General features: G+C 42.4%; 1 protein-coding gene and 1 long non-coding RNA gene across 14 annotated transcripts in view; one reads left to right on the forward strand and one right to left on the reverse strand.

The window, feature by feature from the left end:
* Positions 1–13,545, forward strand: part of LOC132073135 (uncharacterized) — a 1,090,256-nt gene extending 1,076,711 nt beyond the window's left edge. For 3 of the 4 annotated variants that reach the window (XR_009418469.1, XR_009418471.1, XR_009418472.1), the window contains exon 3: positions 13,444–13,537. This is a non-coding gene — a long non-coding RNA (uncharacterized LOC132073135). Of the gene's footprint in view, positions 1–13,443 lie in introns of all 4 variants that reach the window. The other variant, XR_009418470.1, reaches the window with a different exon arrangement.
* Positions 1–23,288, reverse strand: part of ATXN1 (ataxin 1) — a 215,453-nt gene that overhangs the window by 72,251 nt on the left and 119,914 nt on the right. For 9 of the 10 annotated variants that reach the window (XM_059471813.1, XM_059471863.1, XM_059471840.1 and 6 more), the window contains one exon: positions 11,548–11,671. The gene's annotated coding sequence lies outside the window, so the exon portion shown is untranslated. The remainder of the gene's footprint in view (positions 1–11,547; positions 11,672–23,288) is intronic. The other variant, XM_059471850.1, reaches the window with a different exon arrangement.

Genomic DNA, 23,288 nt, shown 5'->3' on the forward strand with positions numbered 1-23,288 from the left:
AGCCCCCACTCTTAAAAAACCCATCATGTTTCCTCTGCTCTTCAAATCCAGCCACGCATAGCACTATTAAACCAAACTTTACCAAAGCTGAATTTCTACCATTTTCCTTTGTTCCCTTTGCATGTAAAAGAATAAAGTAACTGGCAGTTGCTCAAGAATAATTTAAGTCATTGCTTATTTATTAAAAAGTCTCTTATTTTATCCCTTAGGTTTCAAATTCTTCATATGAGAATTAATTCTTACAAAGGGAGGAATGTTCTTAAAATAAGAAGACAGGAATTATTGAATTAACTTTTTACTGCAAGAAGTGATATGAAATTGCAGCATGAATAGTTGGTTTATTTCTCTAATTGCATATCTTTCTCTGTATCTCTTCCTTTCTTACTGTTTTCAGGTAAAGATCAAGGATACAATTTCTTCCCTATTCCACCATAAAACTGGAGTCAAGTAATGCCCAGCAAGTCTTGATCTCTGCCATCAGTCTCCCACCTGCTGTCACCCTGTCTGACATCTGTGGCCAGGAAATGCCTCAAACTGTATTCCATAAACTGTCCCACCTGCTGCTATGACTAGTCTTAAGACTGATGGTCCTCAAAGGCAATTGCATTTCTAGTGACAACCGCTGTGTGAGATGAAAGGCTTTGCAGTGTTTGTTTTGAGTTGCTACATTGCTACTACTACAAGTTACTGCATATTAATGCAGTGTCAAAAGTAGCATGTTGTGATGTCAGGACACAGCCTTGCCCTCATTTTGTAACCTCCTCTATTGAGGCATCAAATTATACTTCCTGGACCACCTTTGAACTGGATTAAAATAAATCAAGTGAAAGGACGCTATGAGAAAGGAAAGACTTAAGAACACATGGGAACAGTTCCCCAAAAGAATGCTCCCCTCACTCTGCTACAAACATGTCCATATCCACTCTGATCAGGCAGGTAGGCTGGGTTAGAGCCACATGTAGCATCTTGGAGGGTCACACACTGTTTAGATAAAGCAGTGGTCTGACTAAGAGCCACGAGAAAGCCTCCTACAGTCTCTGTTCCAGTAAGATGGTTTACAGACAAACAATCATCAATCTGCAACTCCTCATCCCCCACACCATCTTCGCCAAAACAGAAATGGAAAGTACAAAAAAACCCCCATAGAACCAAGAAGAGGCACTTTAGTATGACAAATCTTTTCTAAACCAAATCACTCGGGTTTTCCAGCACAATACAGGCACTGAGACCAAACCCATCTGAGTGTAATTTCAGTTTCAGCTACACTGATATTGCCAGCTTTGCACAACCACAATCAAAGTTTATTGTGCTCTTTGCAACATTTTGAAGTCCTGGAGGAAATGTGTAAATAGAAATGCCTTCATTGAGCTCAAGTACATTGTCATAAGCCTTAAAATGCCAATCATAATTAAATGAAGGACCATTTATCCTACTTCCAATTGCTTTCCCAAAGAAACAATCACCAGTGCTTTACATATTACCTTTAGCACTGGTCTCATCAGACAAGCGGGTTTGTGTTGGCATGGTGCTTTCCCTCTTTGACCAAAGATAAACACCATTCTTTACTGCTTCAAGGCTCCAGCCCTGACATGCCAGACAGCCTTAAAAGCATGCAGAAGTTAACAAGCAGGCTCGGGGCTCAAGCTTGTAAGAGAAAAAACAGCTACTTCAGGTCTTCACAATGGGGGCCATGGGGTGCAAACACTGTCATTCGTCCCCTGCCACTGGTAGTGCAGTGCTCTTCCTCCTGCTGCTTCCCACTTCCAATTTCAGTGCAGTCATTTCAGTGAACAAAGCTCTTCCTGCTCCTTCAAACCATTTTTATGCATTTAATTAGTGCAGATCCGGGTGCAAAATGAAAACTGCCAGTGCCAACATGACCAAGGAGCAGGATTAAATCTGGAATTCTGATTGAGCTGTCCTGTTACGATGCTCCTGGCAAGCTCTTACCAGGCAGCTCGACTGAAACTAGTAACTAAGTCATGATTTAAAACTGGTGAAATACCTGCACTACAGTGAAAAATTATGTACACACTGATTTCATGTGTGGTTTATACAAAACAGACTTCCTCTAGAAAATGTGGACTACAGCTCATTCTGAATCTACTCTGTCTTATACATGTGCCAGGGGGTGCAGAGCCAGCACACATCCGTCTGCAGGAACAAAACATATCCCTCTAGTACTAGACACACTGAGCCAGTGTTTGCACACTGATCTGCTAATAAGGAGACCCGGGAATTCCAGAACATGAGATTTATATTTATTGCTATTTTACATTGCCACAGAATGTGCCAAGTTTGGGCACTTTAAATGATGAGGGCTGCTATTGCACATTCCCTTATCAGTCTTTCACACTACTGCGTTACTGAAGCATCCTGATAAGAATGTCTAAAATGTCTGCTATGTTTTAAAACAGCAAACTCTTCTTTTTCAGCTCTGACCCAGCCATTTCAGTCAACAAAGCTCTTTCTAGTTTTTCAAAACACTTTCTACTCACTTAATGATTGAGATCATACTGACTGTCTTAGAAACTGCAACTCCCCAAAATAATCCAGCACAGCTATTTATTTGTGGCTTGATGTGGTATTTTGAAGACTACTATTTCACAAGATGGAATGAAACATGAACATCCATCTTTTGACGAGATCCAAGCTCTGATCACACTTCAGAACGTCACACACAGAACATTAACGCACCTTTTAAATGAAGTAAATCAGGAAACTGTGCAACTAAAAGGACCAACTTGCCAAACCCAGCATATGTTTTTGCACTTGCTTTTCCATTCCCAGGCTCACTCAGATCAATGTATATATAGATAGGCATACGTGTATGTGTGTATACATACGCATTTGTTCTCAACTGCATCTCCCAGGAAAGTGCCAGTCAGAGGAAGAACAGTCAGGGAGTAAAAAGCTACTTCTACTATAATGAGTGAAAACAGTTTTATTTCTAGTCATTTTGGGATCGTCAAGATCTTCTTTGATTGTTTCTTCTAAAACCTGTCTTCTGTAAGTCTTTGAAAAAACATATGATAGAAAACTTAGCTGGAATTGAATGTTAAAATACTACATTATGAAAGTCACCTATCCCTGCACTCATTTGATTCTGCAAGAACCTCACCTAGGAAGGAAGAAGGGAGAGGTGGAGTGGGAAAAGAACAGCTAATTAGCAAAGTTTCACGATCTAATTCAACATGCCAGCCCATTTGCCTGTCAGTCCTGCACATACAAACATGATGAAAAGTCTAAGTTTTTCACACTTTTATTCCTCAGTTTCACCATTTCTGATTGTCTGCCTTGGTACTTCTGTCCCCTCACACAATGCCTTTAACTCCCTCAGGCTCCAGAGCACCACCTCCAGAATCAGGAAAGTCATTCACATGCAACAGAACGAACAGGACCGAAGACACCCAGCAGGATGTGATTTTTCTGAGAGCAACAAGGCTACAGGCTATGAGCAGTTCAAAATATTCCCTACCACTTAGTTCCTCCACTGCAGTCCCAGCAAGCCACCCAAGGCTGAGTGATGCTTGACAGGCTGCACAGTAAAACTGCAGGCAGTACCTGTGCTGGCTGCACAGCCACTGGCACAGACTCGGGGGTTTGTGCCAAGTGGGCTCAGGCACTCGGAGGGTGCACTGCAGGGCCAGGCTGTACAGACACACTTGTTGGACTCTCACCAGCAGCACCCTGCTCAGTCTAATTAGCATAACCAGAAAATATGTAAGGAGAGAAGCAGGGCTAATTAGCCTGAGCAAAGCACCTTGTCAGCTTGGGAATCTCTGCAGAGGGCTTGGATGCACAAATAGATGTACCCATCGTGACTGAGCCTTCCTTACTCCCTGCAGCCAGCAGGTATTTCATTATGCCCAAGAACTACTTACTGCTGAAGCAACGTGTCTTGTCATGTGAGAGCAGAGTGGGGTGATTCCTCAGTTCTTAATGCTGCTTTTTTGAAGCAAAGAACTGCAGGGATCCTATATATCAACATATGATGCTTTCTCCCATTGCGAGTGCTTAAACAGATACTCAATAGCCTTCCTTTGCATGATCTTTTTTGAGGGAAGAGGATTCTCTTATGGTTGCTGTGTATTTGTTTATTTCTATTTCCTTGTGTAGCATTCTAGGTAGTTGAAAAGGAGAGGAAAAACACAATGCTGAGAATAGTTTCACTACTTCACTGTACCTTCCCTATCTCGAAATACTCTCCAGATGGAAAGAGTTTATTTGGAAGTAGGCAAGCAGAAGGCTGACTGAAGAAAAGTGATAATTACATTAGAATAATAACAACAAGAAAACCCAGAGCTAATGAAGCCTGACAGCTTCATTTAATTTAAGAAGAGACTTCACCCTATAATGAAGACATATAAAGCTCTACAGCCCTTTCTACGGATGCCATGAGCAGCAGCAGGACTGCTTACTAAGCCAAATCCCTTCAGCTGAACTGGTCTGACTGGTCAATGATAACAAGAAGGAAGTGCTTGTATTTATATCTCCTTGACAGCTCTGCAGGCTATCCCTCAGATTGAATAGAAATAGTTATACAAATGTTTTAATGCTTCTGGTGAAAGTAAAAAGGATCCTGGTGATTTGCATGGTGGAATTAACGGACATGTCTTAACTCAGAAATATGGTACGAGGACCTTCCCACTTCAAAAGGCAGCAGTACATGACTGAGTGACTAAGAAACATCATTTTGTCTCTTTTCCCCGTAAGAATCTGACTCTTTAACAAAGTCGCTTGCAGAGCACAGCTTTACCAAAAAACCAACAACAAAAACAAACAAACAAAAAATACTCCCTTCAAACAACGTCAAGTAGGCCCAAACAATTTTAACTGTGAATATGAAAAGTGTCAGCTCCTCTAGTGCTCTTCCTGTTGCTCCACCCTGCGTGTCAAGCTCCTTTTTACTTCACCAGAGGTTCATGTTACCTGAAATTTCTTTCTGTCACCTATTTGCATCAGAAATGATGAATCAAGCTGTTAAGAAGACAAGTTTTATCTGCCAGAGACACAAACTCCTGGGAGCTGAGGGCTTAAAGCACAATTTTCCCACTGCCTCCATTAAGGACATTTCTGTTGTAAGGAATCTCCACAGCTCTATTTATAAAGGTACACCTGTCTGGGAAGCCACATTTTGCCCAGCTTCTTTCAACTGACACAGCTTTTGTAATGTTTTAGCAGGATTCATTGCAGTCCAAATGTTGGAAGTGAGACAAAGGGAATTTATAAATCACCACCCCAATTCTGACTGAAGGTTGCCTGGCACAGAAAACCACAAATAATGTTCCTCCTCTCATCTCATACAGCCCTCACTTCGCAAACAGATTTCTTCTATTACTAGCGCAATAACTTGGTAATAAGTTGCACTACCACAATAAACGTTATGTGCCATTGTAGGGAGGGTTTTTCTTTTATTTAAAGAGCTGCCAAGAAAACTCATTATAAATAAATAAAAAACAGCACCTCTGGATTGCCTAATTTGTCTCTAGTTCTGACACCTCAACAGGAAAAAAAGCTAAAGGCAATCCTGTCAACTTGCTTATCTTCTTCCTCTTGACCTTTGTGCCATCAGGTGCCTCTGAAACATTCATCAGTGTCTGTAGCTGGAAGCAGCTAAGCTGATTAACAACAAGAAACATAAAACTCACTGAGAAGGAAACCTGATAACATCAATATACCCAGTTTGAATAAAAGTATCTGATACTCCTTCCCAAAATATGCATCCATGGTCAACATACCGAGCAGGCTGCAAACAAACCTGAAATAAATATGAATGAACAAGTTGTTCAGAATAATATTCTGCTAGAAAGGGCTCATGATTCCTCTTAACTAACCTTCCACTATCAGCAGCCTTTCCTTTTGAATACATGCTCCAAAGAGAAAATGGGAAAAAACCTCCTCTCTAGGAGAGCTTAATTTATATTCTCTTCTTGCTGCTGCTGCCACAAACATTATCAGCTCTGAGAGAAGCATTGGCAGGTTATGAGATACTGTTAGGGTCACCATGGGCACAGCAAACCAGCTCACAAGCAATGCTAACTATCGCAGCAGCACGAGAAAGCAGCAGTGAAACACAAGAAGCGTAAGAAAAGCGGAAAGAAATTCTCACAGGCATGAGACACCTGTGTTTTGATCAGCTGCACCCCAGAAACAACCTGCAAACAGCAGGGCAGCTTTCATGCCATGCTATAAACCTGTGAAGGCTGGGCTTGGTTCCCAGTGCTTCTTCTTGGTTTCACTGGAAGTCTCTTGGACCAAGCAGAGTTGCCAACAAGGATCAGAAATTTCTCCAGCTGGCACCACCAAGTTAAAGATAAGAAACCAAAAGCTACAGTGCTGAACTACAGGAGATGCTTTTTGTGGTCTCATGGACCACACTGGTATTGTGATCATTAAAGGCATAATTCACCTTCCTGCCTCGCTGCATTTACTCACTCCAATGCACTGTGCACTAGGACTGCCTGGACTTCTCTAATGCCAAATCATGAAACAAAGCTGACAGCAAAAAGCTGGGGCAGCAGTTAAAGTGACTGCCAAAGAGAAATCTGTTTGCTCAGGCAAAAGCTGTTCTCAGTCCAAACATGGGAGTCATAATCTTACAGCCATTTGCTTGGAAGACAATGAAGGGAAGGCAAAACAGACTGGGAAACTACAGCTTGCCACAGTAGAGAAGAGAACAATCTTTGTGCCCAGATTTCTTTGCTCTGCAGGGTAAGTTTTACAAAGCTGACAACCAGTAGCAACATGTAGTGGCCTCAGGCGTCATGCCTGCCCATCAAAGACTTGGATTTTAGCCCTGGAGAAATTACAGCTTCTCACTTGGAACCTACACTGGACAAGAAGAAAGCAAGAGAGTAATGAATGACCTAACTAAAAATTATTTTAATATATGGATTGCATACTATAAGCCATAAACTTAGGATTGCAGGTAGAACTGGGAGGAGATATGGAGAAAGAAAACATCATGTATTGACAGGAACACCATAGCCACAGAAGACAAAAGACAACCAGCTGGGGCTGCTACAACAGCAAAGTCATCTACTGGAGTGGTAGGGGCTAGCACACTGAATGGAAAGTATGGGTCCAGCAGATGCTTACTGGAAGCTCAGCAGTTCAGGCTGGAAAAGACAGTGAGGAAAAGGCAGCTAAGGAAATCATTAGTTGAAGAGCCAGCCAGAAGGAATGTGGAGAAGAGAAAGGTAAATCCAAGGAAGCTACACAGAAGTGAATAAAGAAAGGTATTTGGTCCTCTGGAGCACTGGTGGCTTACAGCTTCATTGCTGCACCTCCTTCTGCAGGATTTGAAGCCACCCTGGCCACCTCTCTGCTGGGTGCAAGCAGGCATAGCCCAGCTCTCGCCTGCTGTCCCTAGGTGTCCATACACTGATCATACGGGGAATCCCCCAGCAACAAAACAGCTCAGCTGCTGTCAGCTGCCAAAGCCACTTTGCCACCCATGCAGTCTGAGGATGGCTGTAGCTTCAGGGCCAACAGAGGGGTGAGCTGACCTGATGCATAGAAACACTCACCACCACCACTCACTTCGCATCTGCATAGGCACACTTGCCCTGCAGGATTTCTGCAGCATCCATTTTAATCCAATGTTCGACAGCTAAAGTAAACTGCCAAACTGAAGGCCCAGAGTTATGGTCAGAGACTTTTTTCTGAAGCCCCACAAGAGACTCAAACTGTTTCAGCTTCCTCTCCCAAACGACAGCCTTGAGCTGTTCTCGCCTGGCTGCCAGAAGCCTGTGACGTGAAATAAAAGCCAGGAAATATGACTTTCTGAATAAACATTTATTTGGTGAGAAATACTTCTGATTTTTTGGCAGAGAAATGGCAGAAACCTGAAGCCCTATGTATAGCATGCCTGCAGAGAGCAATTTCTATTTAAAGGGAGGCTGCAGCTGTCTGTAGCTCTTAATGAAGAATAATGCCTAGGAATAAATTACTGCTGTTTCTGAGAGACATTTCTCAAATTAAAGTGATTCTTCCCTTTTTCCCTCTCACTATAAATACCAAGTGGCATGTACTGGGCTGTTGTTTGGAAGAACGGACACATGCAGCTCTGCTCTTTTCTCAGCAGCCTGGTAATTTCCATAGAAAACCATGGGGTGATTTAGCACATGGATACCAAAGTGACACAAAAGCAGAGACATCCAGAATCATTAAGCCTGCGTGTGTCAAAGCTTCCCATAACTCTTCCAAGGTGTGTACAGCTCAGAAGAGAAACCAGGCATCACTTCCAACCATGCCACAAACCCAGTGTGGAGGCTCCAGGCGTGGGAGATGGCCACTCACAGAAAACCGCCATGAAAGGCTCATTAACCTTCCATTTCCATCACTTGCACAAGCCTCCTCCTCCCTGAGGGGCTGCTGCAGCAGCAGGATGGGCAGGCAGAGAAGGTGATGCTCTGGGGAGAGGGTGTGCCTGGGCTGCAGCCAGCCTGGCCAGGCAGCTCAGGAAGCAGCACTGACATCAGCTCCAGGAGCTGTCGCTCCCAGAGCCATCGCAGCTCCACGTGCCAGGAAAAACAGCCGGCAGCCAGAGGGGAGTACATGGGAGATAGGACCAGGGTAAAGGAAGCAAGGAAGGCCAAGGAACAGAAAAAGAAGGCAGCAGCTCAAAAATGGGATGGAACTGGGGCTAAGCCATGCACAACCACGGTCCCCCGGGACCCTCCTCAGAGTCAGCCCTTACAGCAGCAGGTTCCCCACTGAAGGCAGGGCATAGAAAGCCTGTCTGGGCTAGAAGTGAGGATGTTTACTATCCTGCCATCTGCAGTTTGCCCAAAATAACAGTTATAGATATGAGATCAACTGAACACGTTTCTGTTATTGACACATACTGGATTTAGAGATTTATTTTCCATTTCCCACAAACTGTCCCAGAGGTTTTCGCATAAGCACAGAAAAAAAAATAATGTGAAGAAATGACTGCGAGTGACAAACATGAAGAGTTTATTCATTGCTCCTGTTAGAATGTGTTTGTGTGGCTAGCACTCCAAAAAAGCTGTGGCATATGTTTTCAGGATGGAAAAAAAAACCCTCAGGATACCTATATCCTACCAGAAAATGACAAAACCATATGCTGGAAAACACAAGGTACCCCCTGGCAAGAGCAAAGAGCCTTGTCTTGCTTCTTTTTACCCGTACTAAAATAAATGTTCCTCCTTAATGAACCCTCCTGACATCCCTTTCTCTCTCCCCAGAAGTGGAATATGGACTTGATTTGTACAAGCACTGCTATTCCAGAAATGCATTTCATCCAAATGAAGAGAGCAGGAAAAAGGAAGCAAGAAATTTGTACTGTTTGGTAAACAGGCAGTTTCTAGGTGGATACAAGACACTGGTCTCAATTTACTGCACCCCTCCCTCCTCACATCCCCCCTTCCTCTGAAATTTGCCTGGGTGGCAGAAGGAGGCAGCAGAAGGGAAGAGAACAGCTACCACTTGCAGTGGGAAAAGTTTGATCATTTTCCTCACATCTTAACACAATGACACCCTGCAAACAGGGAAGAGGGAGCAATATTTTTCAGTAAATTCACTGCGTGCCAGTACTTCCTTTCAGGAGAAACACTGTACCTCCTCACCTCTGGTATTCTTGTCTCCCTAAGAGGTTAAAGGCAAGAGGAGAGGAGGAGCCTAGCTGACTGCCTCCTTCTTGCAGCAGTGTCGTCCAAGCAGAAGCCAGGTGACGAAATACACGCTCAAGGAACTGCTAAAAATCTCTCCATCACCTACAAATGATTCCTCAAAAGGAAACAGTCCTGGATGCCAGGGTAAGAACAATTCTCAAGAACATTTTTTCCCATCCATACCTGGTGAGAAGAGTGCTGCTTTTTCTGCACTACCCCAAGCCTCCTGAGTATAATCAGGGTTTTGGCACCACAATAGCAGAACATCACACTGCGCTATAAAAGGGCTGATTTTAAACCATTTGGGACAGGCCAGAATGTAATGATCACACTGACAGTATCTTCAACAGATATTACATCCCCAGCAATGGCTGATGATTGCCTCTTTCAGTTTAACTTGCTGATCTGGCACACCACATACCTTACAGTACCGAGGGGATGCTCTCTATCTTGTGAGGTGGTGCTGCTGTTGTAATCAGTGGAGGTGATTGCAACATCTTAAACAAACATCTCCTGTTATCCCAACAGCTCTGCATGCTAGGATGGTGGTACTATTTTTTTTTTTTTTTTTAATTATTGGCTGTCCTCTCCTGTTGTAGGATGCCAGCATGCAAAGTAAGTTCTTGTGGTTATAAAGAAGCCTTTCAAAGAGTGGGAATAAGCTGATATGGCCATACCCTTAGTGGTAACTAGTAAGTAACAATTCCAAATATTGGCTGTGTTAACTATTTCACTGTAGATCAAACCAGGTGGGAACGGCAAGAGATGATAAAAAATTTTCAGTGTCTTCTCTAATATTTATTTTGCAACTGGATTTTGGGAAAGCAGCACCACTTGGACTCTGTCTCAATCTGCTTCCCAAAGCCTGAACCCAAAGGGAAAAGCAGAGCAAAGGAGGGTATCCGACTCTGAGGGAGCTAGAAGGCATGCCAGAAAATATATTTATATTTACTACATTAATGGAAAGCGCACAAACTACTTTGCTCCAACTGGAAGAATCTGCAGCTTGTTTTATCACTGCTAACATCTTGAAGGACCACTGGGCATAAGAATTAAATACTAACATAAGAATTAAAAACTAACTTGCCTAACTTGGAAACCTCCATGGTTCTTTCTTAAGAAAAAAATAAGAATTATTCGAAAACCTGGCAGGCAGAGAACTGTTGTTTTCCTCTTTTTGTGAGAATGTTTACATTTGATCTGCATGTTTCTCCATTTCAACCCAGAAAAGCAGTGGGCTTCAAGAAATAACAATGAACATAAAAATATTCATGCTTTCTCTTTAGCCATCCCTCATGGGAACATTTTTTTTATTAATACCATAGCTGAATCAAGGTCTCAGTTGAGTAACTGTATTTCCCTTAGAAAGGCTACTCCAGTTCGCGTGAACACAAACTTCTGAGAGGAGCCTTTGTACTGGAAATACTCAAACTAATATACAAAACTGACCATCAGGAGTTTGGAATACCAGAAATAACTACAGAAATAACTACATTTGCATTCCTCTAATTTGGAAGTGGTCGAATAACTTCAACCATTGTGCAAGTATGCATAAAACTCCTGAATCTGACCTGTAGATCCACGGACTGTTAGCGATTGTATTTTTCATTCTTGTTAGGCTACACAGTCACATGGCCTTCCAAAGCAGGCTCACATATTTAACTAAAAAGCAATAGAAGTATGACAAATAACTGTAGCAGTTCAAGGAAAAGAAACCCACCATCATTCCTTAGATAATACTAGTCTTCCCCTAAACCCATTAAAAGAAAAAAAAAAATAGGAGGGAGAGAAATTTAAGTCTTTGATGCTCAGTGCATCGCAGGAAAGAGACCAAACACTACAGGGCAGACACTACCTCCCCAAAAGACACAATTGGAAGTATTTGTTATCACTCCTAGGAACTCACAACATTCACTTTGTTCTTCTTCAGGGAATTCTGGATTATCCTTTAGCATAAAGATTTTTCAGAAGCTGCTGGATTGTTCACAGGTCCTCACTGTCTTTCCTTTTTCAAATAAAGTAAGGTAGACCTGTAAAACAAAAACAATACCAAGTCAGAAAGGAAAGCAAGGAAAAAAAAGAGGAAAATCCATAGAGCTGTTTAACAAATGAACAATTGACTCCTACATCTCTTTGAAGCAAATGCATTTTTAATGAGCTCCCAAGATGGAAATTCTGGAACAGAGTGAGTTTCTAGGATAGGAAGAGTCATTTGCCCTGTACATATTATCACAAAAAATTAAAAGCCAGTTCAGAATTGCTGAAGCAAATACACAATTAAAATAATTCTTGGATACTTCTGTTGTTGTAAAGAGAAAAAGAAAAAACTACTTGGAGTCGCTGTTTAGAAAAGTGTCTGCAAACAAAGTTCACAATGTGCAGAGCAATCCACACAGGAAGATTTTTGTTCTCAATGAACTCCTCCAAGAAAATGCAAACATCTATCTATTTCCATGGTTATCTGCAATATTATAACAGAGGAGTACTGAATCCAAAAATACACACACACATGTTCTTTCTGTTCCTCAGTAGGAAGTATTTTTCATATTTGAGATTTTAATATTGTGTGGTTCTTTCATTAATTTTTTTGGACAAAATTTAATTGTGGACCAACTCCTAATTTTTTTTTTTTTTTATGTACTACACATGGTATCAGACTATCCTCAGCCTTTTTATTGGGGTCTGAAAAAACTACTGGGTTTCATTTTTATGTGAACCACACAGAGAATACTTAAAATTGAGTGTATATTTCCACAGGCCCCACATTGAACTTTTTCCCTTGAGCCAGGTTCCCATGGTCTCCTTGTGCTTCCCAAATTCTTAGTTTCACTTTGTCCCACCAACATTTCCTACCTCCTTAATGTAAGGCTTCTCAAACATTTCACATGTCACTTCAGGGTTTGTGCACATGGATCCCATCCTACCAGCCTTATGGTAGAATCCATGTCCTCAAATCAAAAACAAGTGCAGGACCAAACTCTACACCTTAGACAATGCAAACTCTCTTCTCTTGTTGGAGGAAACGAGGCAATCCAGAAAATTATTCATTTGACCTATCAAGCATCTGGTTTAGGACAGAATGATTCACTCTCTAGAAAGGTCTGGCTCTCTCCATAAAGTGAGTCTAGACACTGAGCTCAATGAGATGGCTACATATGAATGCAGATGAATCTTACACTACGTGAAGGCAGGAAACAAGTCAGACAGATGGACAAGTGCAGTTCATGGGTGAAGAGCAGAGAGAAGACAGAGCAATGATAAAAAAGTTGCTATTCAAAAGACGTTTACACTTATTACTGTTTCAGTTGAACATCCAAAGCAACAACAACAAAATCTTCCAAAGCCCAAAGCAGTATCTGCCCAGCTAATCCAGTTTTGGCGGAAGACTGCTCCTGGATTTACTGGCTCAGGCTAAGCCTTCATGGAGCAGCATCTGTAAACAGCATGCAGCTGGTTGGGACTTGGGCAGACACCTGGCAATGATGATGACAGTGACCACTAGTCTCAAGGCACAGGCGTCTTTCACCTCTACCTGATGGACTGTAGCAATGCAAGATACTTGTTACAAAAACGTTCCCAGTTTAAGACACAGCAGTTTCATTGGAGCTACAACTCCTGTATGAGGCACAGCTACCTCAAGAGCCTTTAGACACCCAGGTCCTGGCTATACTTCCAAGACTTTGGTCAGGAACTTCTCTCCTCTACTAAAGTGGGACTCCACTGCTTATCTGACAGAGAAACCAACCCACCATCAGACATAGTCTCACAAGATTTTTAACTTTAGAAAGCAGGCCAAAGAGAGAAAAATAACACAGACCTATTAAAAAAAAAAAACAAAAACAAAAAAAAAAAAAAAAAAACACAAAAAAAAAACAAAAAAAAAAAAAAAACAAAAAACTTGAAACTTTGCTTAAAACCAAATCAATTTATTTTCAAGCCATTTATTTTTTTCTTTAAATTATGAGAATCTCACAATTAAAAAACCTCCATCTCAGCTCGAAATACTCAAACCATTTTGCTTCTAAGTGTTAAAATGAAAGATTTCAGCATTTGCAAATTATTTATGGGATTTTTTTCTCCAATAATTTGGCAACCCTCAGAATTGCAATTTTTAATCCTTATCCCTTGTCATTTAGCATTCAGGGGAAAATCTTCAAACGCAGTCCAAATGACTATGAGAAAATATTTAGCTTTTCCAACAAAAATCAATGGCTTCCAATTACTTTTAGTAAGAGCAGAGAAGTTTACTGCTTGCAAACTCCTGCTTGGATAGACTCCTGAGAGCCTCCCTGGAGAGTCAGCTGTGTGTAACCCTGGGCTGACACCCATCACACTCAGTGACTAAATCCTTCCACTAACTTCAACAAGTGGGATTAGGATTTTGATTCTGTTCAAGTTAGCAAGGCTCTGACTGCCCAAACCAAGGCTTTGATCACTGAATCAGGAGCAAGGCTGCTTGATAGCTATGCAGTGACCTTGCTGTCAGCCCAGCACAGGGACACAGGAACAGGCCACAAGCAGCACCTGTCCAACACAGGGCAGTGGTGGTACTCTGGGGCAGATGCCTTCTCCCTGTACTCACATTTCACAGGAAAGATGACATGAAGTAACTTACACCTCAGGCAAAAAAAGGGGCAAGAGACCTTGTATTTACCACAGGGTGCCTTTGTACCATGCACACAGCCAGTTATTATGGAGCAGATTATGCACTATAAATTCACAAGCTAGTTTAATTTGCTGCAACTTGCTCACTTGACCTTACCCATAGGCACTTCACTCTGTGAGAGCCAAGTCATGCCTGCTTGCAAATGTTCCCAGGCACTTTTATGCTTAAGATTTAAAGATAGCATAGCACAAAATTCAGGATGCATGGAGACATGCTGCTTCTTGAAGCACAACCCTCACCTGAAGAGCAGAGCACTCAGTCCCTAACTGGGACAGTCTTTTTGCTGTGCAGATCTGATGGGCTCTGATGACATGCTCTTCATGGAATATGGAAAACAGTCATAACTTGGAGGGACCAGCAGAGAAAGCTGGTTAACAGTACAATCAGGTCTTAACCAGACTTTGTGACTGAAGTTTCCACAGGATAACAAATCATTATCATGTACACGGTTACCAATCACATCTCTGCTATAAATGGGAAGTGTTACCAAGGAAGCTGTTTTTTCATGGTCCCACAGCATTACGGTTACTCAAATATCACAGCAGAGCCCTGTCTTTGAGAGCTAAAAAGGACACTGTGCTGACAGATTAGAAGTGTAATTGAGACATGAACAGATCTCAAATCAAAGAATATGGAAGTACTTCTCAGGAGTATTTTGAGACTAAAATTGGACTCCAGGGCAATCAACAAATAAGGACTGTAGTACAAGCAAGCAACTGCAAATTGGCAAAACCTGAAAACCAGAAGTTGGCGACGTGCAATATCCTGTATTTATTCCAAGAAAAGGTCATGCTCTCCCATTTTGCTTTGAAGATCAAGCAGTGAGAGATTACTGCTTTACTAGTCCTTTCCTGCAGGTTTTTAATTGTCATCCCTTGCTCTCTTGCATGACATAATTTGGTTTCCCTAATTCACAAATCAGCATAAGCTAATAAAACTGTTTAAGAGATGGGAGCCTTGTGCCCAAGTTGTTTCGTTGTTCGCTATTATCCCTCAACTAATCCTTCAACTCAAATAAAACCATAATTCATTTCCTGCTTTATTCTCCCTCTACATGAAATAGTTTCAGACAGGTTCAATCCTGCCTCACCGCAAATGGGAAAGGCGAGGTTTTATCTTCCTGGAGCGTGCATGATTTCAATTACCTAATGTGTGTATCATCTATCATGTCAGGAAAGAACTTTGAAATCATTTTCAACAGGTTTAGCTGACTTTACACAATGAGAAAAGATTCTAATGGAAATAAATTTGAAAAAAAGAAAAAAAAACATAAACCAACCAAGAATTTACTATATCTTAAATTTCAAGTTAATAAAAGCTTCTCTAAACCAGCCATTCCAAACTTTGCCCATCTAAAAATCTTCTGACATTTTGCCTAGTGTATAAAGGCTGATGATGATGTTCTGCTAGTGTAAAAATTACTTAAATCTCAATTATGTCTAAAATTAATGCTATGATGAAGCAATATCACCTTAGAACAGAAGAGGTTTTGTTTGCATAAAACAGGCAGGAATCACTGATTTCTGTTTAGCATCCATTCCTCATCTGAAGCTTAATCCTCTAAAGCTTCTTCATATAAACAAACATTTCCCATAGCTTTGCATGTGGTCCACAGTGAAATGTCCAGCTTCACAAGGTGTTACACCCACTGTGTACAGGGTGAATAACTGTATCTGGGTGCACGGGAACAGTAAATCAAGTTGTTAGCACTTTGCATATCCTGCAGGTCCTAAACCAGAAAAACAGGATACAAGATCATGGGGCTCAGAAAAGGAAGCAATCCATCCTGCCCCATAATTTCCAGCAGAGGGAAGAACTTCTATGTTGCCTTCCCCAGCTCTGTGAACATGGGACATCCCAGCCCAGCACATCTTTCCTGTGTGAAAAGCATCTCCAATGTGAGTACTTACTCAGAGGGAAAATGCAGGACAGGAATATCTGTGTGAACAGCACAGAGATGGGAGCAGCACGTGGGGCTGAAAGGGCAAGGCTGCAGCTCCCGTGCAGGAGCCACTACTGAAAATGGCCACTGACTGCACAAGTAACGTTAGCTGTGAGTCATCAGTGTCCTGAGATTTAATCTAAAGACCATTATTCATCATTGCTTCATCCACAGCAGGTATTTTTCAGGACTTAAGGCTCAGGTAAACCACCCCTCATTTTAGCATCAGCCTATGCAAACAGACTGAGAGCTTTTAGCAGTACTCACTGGACTTATCTGCCCTTCCAAACCTCTTCATCTGGAAACCATGGAAGTAACTTTGCTCTCAGAGCCATCTGCACTGCTCTTGTTACCCATTCCCTACCTCAATACCTTTGAACAAGTGACTGGAAAACAGATGAAGGTTCATCATCGCAGTTGTACTTGGGAAGAAAGGCAGAACAGCTCAAATTCACAGTCTCCATTTACATGATGTCTAATAACAATACAAACACAAATCTAACAGGGACCTCAGAGACATCACTTTTACACAAATAACAGCAATCACAACCATACTCCTTATTTATACTTCACTAATATCCAGTTTTCACAAAAAGGCATGAGGGTAGACTGTGCTTAGCCTTGTGCTTCACTTAGCGGGCTCAGTATCCAAGTTCCACGTGATTTTCCCCCAGAAAGAGAGTGCAGCATAAGGTATTGAAATAGGAAACCAAGAGGTGGGCTGTGGTTGCAACACACAATGCCACCAGGTGAAAACTAAGAGGAGATTGTTCCGGTTGTTTTGTCTAAGCAGGAATAGTGCAGAACCACCACAAGAAGCAAAATACCTCACAAATACCTCCTATCAGATGTCAATGATGTACTTCTTAATAAAAATCCATCACCTTATTCACATCAGCATCCCCTATTTGCCACTTTTTATGGCTATCAAAGCAGGAATACTGGTGAGTGCAGGAGGGGTGGGAGGAATTTCAACACAGATCTACATTTTTCTCAGGATGCCATCTTTCTTCATTCTCATACAGTGGTTTAAAGTAGAAACAACTCTGTTGCCTGCATGCTCGTAACACAGTCATTTCTACAGGTCTTCTGAGCAGAAGAGATTGAGAAAAGGATGCAAATGGTCCATAATAATTCAGGCTGAGAGCCAGTAATGTTGAACAGATATAAGCAATAAAAATAACCACTCTGGATGCTTCTGTTACATGGCATAAATATTTCTCTTTTTCTTTTATGGAAGCTATTATCTGAAAAATGCAGTTCAGCCCTGAGTGGAGACAATGAGCCTCCTGCATATTTGAAGAACTGCAGCACCCTATTAACTCGCTACAGATGACAGCAAGCTGAAGGGCCTTCATATCATGTACAGACACCTCTCATATGATGGCCACAGCTCTCCTGCAAAGATGGTGTTGAAAGGAGAATCCAAATGATGTGAGTTGCAAACAGTAGCAGCACAAAAGCAATGGCTGAGATTCTCTTTAATGGCAGTTATTTTAAGTAGCCAGAGTCAAAACCTCCTGAAGAAGATTGTTAATGCTACAACCCAGAAAACCAGAGAAGAGGCTTGATCTCTGGTGAGAGCAGTCATTCCAGGAGATGCCCACAGTACCAAGGCCCTGGTGCCAGTAACATTTGAGTTTGGGCCATGGCCTTTGCCTCACTGGGCTCAGCCACAGGTGCCCAGAGCTACTCATCTGCTACTTACACAAAGTTTTCAGGGAGCAGCTTCCCCATCTCCTCTACCTGTGCAGCACGCAGGGTTGAGGAGGACCTGACTTACACCAGCTGCCAGGCTGGGGACACACACACAGGCACAGGCACAAACACCAACAATGGCACCACGTGAGCTTGGCTTCCTCAGGAGCCAGCCCAGAACGCACCCTTAACCTTCTCCCCACTTCCAGTGTTGCCACGTCTTCTGCACTGCTGATGCAACATGATACGGAGCTGGAAAACAAAGGCACTATTGACCAACTTTTCTGCAGGATTAAGATGACTATGCTGGTTTACAACAAAGATTTCAATTATTTCGACACCAAGTGCTAAGTAACAGGAACACGGCTTGGCAGTAATTCCAGAGATTACCTGTTGAAACATTAATGACAAACATCTTTTGATGTGGGCTGCTTTATGTGGTGCAAAAGGCAGCGCTGTAATTATGCATTTCCTTTCTACGAATCTAGTATTTAACAGTAAAGCATTACTGGGGGGCCTGCGCATGTGTATGTTTGTGCACGTGTGTGTTTGTCTGTGTCAGGAAATACTCCACAGCTGAGCCTGCAATTTACCAGGGTGGCTGCACGTAGTAAATCTGCAACAGGGGGGAGCTCAACCCTTTCATTCATCCTGCACCAAGCAGAGGGCTAAAACAATTGCCACGCTTAAGACAAATGTCAGTGTGAGTCATACCAGCCGGAGGGCAAACATGTTTGCTGTCGGGTGAGTCAGAATATCACATCGTGAATTCACAAATCTTCCTATAAATAATAATTTCTGAAATTGTTGCATTGCTTTATTACAATGTAATTTTAAGTACGATGCCAAATCTATAAAGGCTTTCCTGACTACAAAGAAAATGGCTTTTCTCCCATTCCCTTTTGCTTCTTATTGCATGTATCTGCCTACAGTAGTAGGCTGTCTATGGTACCTGAAGTGGTAATTGCATTGATTCACACTCAGGAAAATGCAAGCATGGCTCAAAATAGGTCCAAATGAGAGACAGCCCCCATCCCCCTGAAAAAAAAATATAACTAAATATAAGCAGTAGGACCTCTCACTTACTGGATATGCTTTCTACATCTTTTCTGATGCCGTAATTCTGACAAGCTTTAGCATGTTCAGCACTCGGAGGAAAATAACGTCATGCTGGCATGAGACACAGAGCAGCTGAGAAAAGGGGTGAGAAATGCTGGAGAAGTGGTGAGAGGGGCCAGGGCAGCACAGTGCATGTGAGCAAGGAGGGACTGTGCCTGCACTGTGCTCCACAGTGTGAGTCCCCACAGCTAAAGCACCATCCCTGCTTCAGAGAGTGCTCAGCCTTAATGCAGCATGCAGAGATCATTGCTCCCCACAAATACCAACATATCTCGTAACAAAAGTAATGTACTGTAATGATTGGCGGTGATTATCCTTGACTGCCTCTAATTCAAGAAAGTATCTGAATCAGAAGTTATGCAAGTGCCTTTTGAAACAGGGCTGAACTCCAGGATATGACCAAATTTTTGCAGGAGAGTCCTGATAAAGATATGTGTCGTGTCTGCGAGTAAGGGGAGGAAAGTGTTTTGGGTAAGGTTTCTGGGGGGGGTGTTTCTAACTTGATTTTCAGTTGGGAATTTATTCTCATCTTACATGAAAGGGAATTCATACACATACAAATCTCCTTACATCAAATCAAGACAGTCTTGCTTTCGTCTAATTGTTTTGTGGAATAACCACTCAGAAATTCATTTCTGTTATCTTTCTCAAACAAAATAAAAGGCCTTTTAGAAAAATTTTATTGCTAAAACAATGAAATCCTCCTGGGAATGACTTCGTTATGGAAATCAAGTGACAGTTTCTTTTATCTAGCCAAGCAGAAAGTCTGCATTTATAAAAGGCATTCTATGCACGAAGTACAGTGAGTAGGAGGACATGAAAATGCTATTTTTAAACCAGATTTCAGCGTTCCTCCCATACAGATTTCCTGGACTAATAACAGCAACAACAATAATGATAATTAATAATGCCAAAAAAGGAGTATCATCTTAAAGGTGAGTGGCATGTGAGAAAGCAAATTGTAGTTAAGGACTTGTAAAATTTAGGGACAAATGTAGGGTCCTTTCAAATAAACCGGCATTGTGCCATGAATTTCACAGGATTTGAGATTTGCTCCCTAAATTTCATACTGCATTTTTTTTTCAAAAAAAGGCAATAAATTAACATTATGTGCAGCATATGCTGCATGTCTACCATTTGTTTTCTTGCAGCAATTGTTATTTTCAGAAACACCACTAAATGAGAAGTTAACTGTGGAGCTGTTGCTATCACTGTGTCTGTGTAAGTGATCATGGCAGCTTTTGGAGCTGGGGAAGAAAGGGAAAAATCCCTGAAAAAATCCAGGGCCAAATAATGTTTTCAAATGCAACAAGTATAAGGGTTTGATGCAGACTTTGACCCAAAGCTTAAAAGAAGACACTGTAAAGATCCTTTTCTGCTTTGCTGACCTCTGGACCTGTCTCTCAGGACACTCACAGAGCAAAGAAGTTGAATTAACAAATACAGAGAAAGTGTGGGTCAAATCCTTCCTCTCTGCCAGAAATACCTGGCTCCACCACATTTGGAGTAATTTTCCAAGCACAGAAGTTAGCCACAATTACCAGAAGATTGTTACTCAACTGTGCTATTGTCTACCAGTGATAATTAGAATAACCAAGAGCACAAACAAGGATAATAAAAATGAATGAAAGTGAGCAGCAGTAACAAAATGCCTGGGACACTGAGGTGCAATGTGAAACCCACTGGAGCACTGGCACTTGAGAGTAACCCAGCATTAGGAAGCCCCTATTTCCCATGAGATGAGAGCAAGGGAGAGAAATCTCACATGCTGCCTGTCCCTCTCTTACACTCAGCAGCTCTAACACAGACACACTCTGTAGTCTGGCACTGACTCATGTTTCAAACGCAGGAGCACCCCCAAGACACGCGCCTGCACACAACCCCTGCTCATCCCCTGCCTCATGCTGGTGCCATGAGGTACCAACCCTGTCCAAGTATTTTCATCCATGTTTTTAATCCAGTGCAAACCCCTCAACAGCAGTAGCATGAAATGTGGAGGAGCAGTCTTGGCATGCTACCAACCCAGTGAAAAATCCGCCACCTAGCTAAATCAGGTATGGTCTGTTTCTGAAAGATATTTCAGGAGCATTCAGGGTATGTTTGGAAGCACTTCCACTCTCTCACTCTCCTACAAGACAAATCTTCATGTCATTAACCTTTATTTGCCTTTTAAACAGTAAAATGTAAGTCTGTTAAACCACAGAGTTCCAATTCAATATTTTGATCATCTCCATCTGCTTAATGGGAAACGTGCAGTAGTAAGAGATGAAAAAAAAAAAGGTATGACTGGAATAAGTTAGTGCTGTTTTCCTTTTTTGTCCAGTGCTTGCTGCCAAACATGCTTGCTGCTGGTCACTTGCCTCGCTCACTGCCAGCAAGTGCTCAGCTGGGCACGTCACCAATATTTAACCCTCAATAAAATTAAATCACAGTAAGGCTTTGCACTCATTAAGGTTTTTACATACCACAAACACTGTGAAAAAATTAACTGCATGCTCTGTAACACACCTGCAAGGTTAATTGAGTATTGTTATTCATACCTTATGCAAAAAAGAATTTCACTGGAGATGGGATAATTGACCTGCCCAAAGCTATGCAACACAGGTGCTCCTGTTTCCTGGTTCTCTCTCTATGCCAACAGACCAGTTTCAACCTTTTCTGAAATTCAGAGTGAGTTCTGTCTTCATTTCTGCATCTTTCTGCTGCTGAGGGAAAGCAGGGAGCAGGTGTCTGTACCCAGTGGTATGAGCGGTACATGGGTGCTGTGAGAGTGGTTCCTAGCCGCATTGCCTGTGGTGGACCAGAATCAACAGGACTGCAGCACTGATGTTTCTACTTCCCTATGGTAAGTGAGGATTAGCTGCAGAAAATTATTTGACCTATATTTGGTCCACAATAATTTACTTTTAATTTGGTAAAAGGAACATTAGAAGCCTTTTTCACAAAAGAGTACCAAGTTTTTGCTTATCTGGATGTCTTCTAGTACTGCAAGGAGCACAGTAGAGGACTCGGCAGTGTACCACACACTGCTCCTCATACTCCCTCTCTCTTTCCCTCAACAGTAAAAAAGGGTAGGACTAAACAAACAAAGGTTTCATCCCAGACAAACAATGGCAGGGCAGGAGCAGTGCCCAGTACCAGCTCCTGTGAGCTGCAGCCACTCCTGCTCACAGTCACATGGCAGAAAACACCACACTGAGCTTGCCTTCAGCCAGCACTGGTGTACTGAATGGACCTGAGCTGAGGTGAAAACCCTCACATGTCACAGGCTGGGCAACAGATTAATGTAGGCAGAGATCCTGTTACAACACCAGCTGTTCCTCCTGCACCACGACCAACAGCCACAGGGTAGGTGAGACTCAACCATGCTCACTGCATTAGAAATGAAAGGGTTTTTCCTGTAAAAGATCTGTAAGCTTATGTGCAGTGACATGATTAAAGCAGAAATGTTAACTACCAGCCCTACCAGTGGATGCAATCATCCCAGTTCGAAAGAGGGTAAAGCTCATCCCTGTTCACAGACCAAGTAAGCCCTACCTTTGATCAAAGCAATTAAGACTGGAAAAGCACTTGAACACACTGATCAGCTCCTGAGCTAGGACAAGGCTTAAGTAGAGGGGTTTATCTCTCACAACCTCTCACTTTTAACCACGTTTGGTTGGGTCAGGGCCAACTTGGCATAACCAGATCCTCAGCCCGAGCTGCAGGTTTTGATTGCCCACAAACTGGGCAAGCCAAAGCCTCTTTAGCTATCACACCTAAGAGCACTGCCACCCCTGCAGATCAGCAGATGAGCTCCATAGTTTAAGTGGATTAGCTGTGCTGAACAACCCTGCTACATTCAGTTCCCCTGCTCAGTGCTCCAGCTTCAGTCACCAGTGATCTTTCTACAGCTGCTCCAGGAGGTTTTGCTTCAGAGGACAGAGCTGGGCTAAGGAGAAGCTTACGCTGTCCCCAGGCTATAGGAGAAAGACAAGCTTGGAGGTTGGGCTCTGTGGGCTCCTCAAGGAGCTCAGTGAGCCAGTTGTGTTCTTGGAAGATCAACCCCTCCCACACCCTCTCTGGCATCAGAGTTTGGGGTTGGCTTCCCACTACGTTGTGTGACTAGGATGAAAAATATAAGCCTAACACACCACATACCACCTTGTCAAGACTTCTTATGAAAATTCCTCAGCAGTGGCACACAGCAGAGCAGTGCATAAGCCACCACAGCAGCAGGATG

This window comes from Ammospiza nelsoni, chromosome 1, assembly GCF_027579445.1.
Source record: "Ammospiza nelsoni isolate bAmmNel1 chromosome 1, bAmmNel1.pri, whole genome shotgun sequence".
In the NCBI taxonomy this organism is placed as follows: domain Eukaryota; kingdom Metazoa; phylum Chordata; class Aves; order Passeriformes; family Passerellidae; genus Ammospiza; species Ammospiza nelsoni.